General features: G+C 39.2%; 1 long non-coding RNA gene across 1 annotated transcript; it reads right to left on the reverse strand.

The window, feature by feature from the left end:
* Window positions 1-782: 782 nt before the first annotated feature.
* Window positions 783-1,755, reverse strand: LOC311428326. The gene is made up of 3 exons (XR_014687645.1): window positions 1,662-1,755; window positions 1,367-1,467; window positions 783-903 (listed from the first exon to the last, which is right to left on the reverse strand). It is a non-coding gene; the product is annotated as an uncharacterized lncRNA (long non-coding RNA).
* Window positions 1,756-2,973: the final 1,218 nt, after the last annotated feature.

The raw sequence follows: 2,973 nt of genomic DNA on the forward strand, positions 1-2,973 counted from the left end.
TGAAGATGGCCTTTTTAGGGTGACACCAGTGGTCTTTGTGTCCTCTTTTATGGATCCATTTCCATTTAAACGGCTTGAATTCTGTATTTAAAAAGAAGAAATTGCAAGATGGATTAACGCAAACACTGCATGTAACATTTTGAAACACAAAACTCTCCTACTGAGTGTTTCTACAAATGGTCTTAACACCTAAAAAGAAAAACACACTGCCCGTTAAGGATAAATGCAAGTCCAATAAGCGTATTCAATTCCTGCTTTTGGTTTACTGCAGATTGGTATCAAATTAACATCATCTTTGAAAACCAGCCAAGCAACTTAACATTACCTGCTGCTATTCCCAAATATATTTATTTTCCCCTTTAAACATACCCTGAAAAGACTGAAGTAATTGTTCTGGTGCTCAGGAATAAGACATTTAGTTTTCCCTGTCTTAGCTAAAGTGACGAGGATAGGAAAAACAAGTCCTCTTTTAAATGATTTGAGGATTAGTACACTCTGCTTAAATAGTCAAAGAGCGTAGCTCTCTGTGCTTTAGAAAGCTGTCTTGGAGCTATAAAGTAATGGAGTCGCATGGCTGCACAATTTAGCAGTAACCACTGTTTGAATGACTCTGGCTGTAGCATGAGGGCTGTGAAGAAAGCTGCAGCGTGGGAAGGAAAACAAAACTAAGATGCCGAAAACCAAACAAAAAAGCACACACCAAACCCCAAACCCACTAGCAGTTTGGTGCCATTATCTGCCCTCCCGCTTCCCTGAATTACCTTAATCATATGAGGAAGAAGTCGTGGTCCCAGAAATCCAGCCTGCTTACTATTAGCCCCCTGCTGACCAGGAGGGAATGAACAGGGATAAGATGGTGCTGGCAAGTAAAACGCACGTTCTCCAAGTGTCAAATCATAGCGCCTTCAGAAAAGAGCAGTGATCGCAGTTTAGTTTTTCTTTCAGCCTACTCTTGGATTAAATCCCATCCTATCATTTTAGAGGAACAGCTCATACGATATGGAAGCCTTCTCTACAGAAGGCTTCGCCAAGACTACAAACTGAAAAGTAGAGAACAGTCTTCCTACTAAGACTATCACTTGCACAGCAATAATTCATTCTTACACCACAGTTGACCTTCATTTCTCTCCTTCTCTAAATTAGCCAGCTACAGATAACACATAGATAGCAATTTACATGAGTGCTGCAGTTTAAGGCCAAGCAACAAAAGATAATAAACGACACAGAGAATTTTAGGTTAGACAGAACTGAATTAGACAAATAATAATCTTCTCCCGGGATAGCAAGAAAAACACTTGCAAAACAGAAAAATATCAATAACAGGAAAGTAAATCTCTTCTGAACACATTTTAAGATTTGTTATTACCTGATATAAAAAAGTATGTAAGCTTGCTGACCAAGAACTCTTTTAATGTCAGTATGCACTACTTTAGCATCATTCATCTGATACCAAAGTCCATTACCAGCCTGCAAATAAAGACAACGATTTCTTTAGGTGAATTGCACGTTTTCCAATTGAAATCACGGATAGGAACAAAATACACACGTGTCAAATAAAAATATAATGAAATCTTTTTCCCTAGAAACAGTAGCTGCTAGTCATGCTTTAATTGGTTTGCCAGCACAACCTTTACCCTGTTAGAAATGCTGTTGACTTCTACCTTTACATAGCATATATAGTGTCCTGAGTGACAGCTGACACCGTGATGTACCAGCACCGCGTATAAGGCATAGAGCAGTGGTTCTCCCATTGACTGCGACATGTAGGCTCTCAGGTCCAAATACTCCGGATATTTCACCTCCTAAAGAGACATCAAGAAGATAGAAAAATTATCCCAGAGTACTTCGTGGACTAGCCAGAGAAAAACACTTCCAAAAAACACAGACTAGAATTGATTTCTAGAATATATTTCTCGAATATATTTCTTGATTCACTACAAATAAGTCTTCCCATAAACAACGGTTAAGACTAGAAGTTGCAGAGAACTGTTTCCTGATGAATCAGCCTTCTCAGAGGAAAGCATATGCTTCTTGTCAAGCGGGAACTTTATTGATATTAAGAGAAAGAATAAGCCATAGTCGTTAGTCTACAATTATTGTCTGAAAATATTAACAACTTTCAGCTTTGGGGGATGTCCCATTACACAATGATATAGTTGCATTACAGTGGTAAATATACCTTGTTGATCTTTCCACCTGTGAAATCTGCAAATCTTTTCAGTGATATTGTGAGAACCTTGGAAGAACGGTGTATGGTAAATCTCTTGGACGCAGGAACCATCTTTTTACACCTTAAAAACAAGCAGAGAGAAGTGTTTGAAGGCATCTTCTTTTTTCGCCCCCAAAACAAACTCCTTTTAATGTCTCACGCATGCCTATGCTATTTGAATGATATTTACTTGCATAATAGGTTGGTCTTTTTTCTTTTCATAAACCCATGCACTGCGTGTCAGGTTTGTTAATACAGAGAAGAAGGTAAATTTTCCCAACAACTCAGAGCATAGCGGGAACAGGAATCTCTCACAAAAGGGTATGACCAGGTTGGATGGCAAGGTACCATTTCTTGGTCTACAAAAGTGGCTATTTGAACTCCAATCCTGGATACATTCTTTCAGCTTTCAAGGGAAATACAAATACTGAAAGCGGAACGAGAGAGCCTTGGTCCCCAGGGCTAGAAATTGCAAATAATCTCCAACATAGGTCGACTATCAACATCAAAAATACAACAGAAGCACATGGTCATTCTACAGGAGGGAGACATTTAACAGTAGGAAGTCTTCATGTACTGAGCTTGTCTGGAAAGACACTGAACCCATCTGCCATCCTTTGAAACAAAATAGTTCAGTTTGACACATTGCCCGCTCCAAGGTAGGACCTACGGTGTAAGCAGTGAAAATTAGCCACTAGCCCAGAGAACAACGGAAACTGGGCAGTTTACATCAAGAAAAGTACTGTCGAGAGCTAATAAATAGA

Source organism: Aythya ferina, assembly GCF_964211825.1.
Source record: "Aythya ferina genome assembly, contig: HAP1_SCAFFOLD_42, whole genome shotgun sequence".
NCBI classification, from domain to species: Eukaryota; Metazoa; Chordata; class Aves; order Anseriformes; family Anatidae; genus Aythya; species Aythya ferina.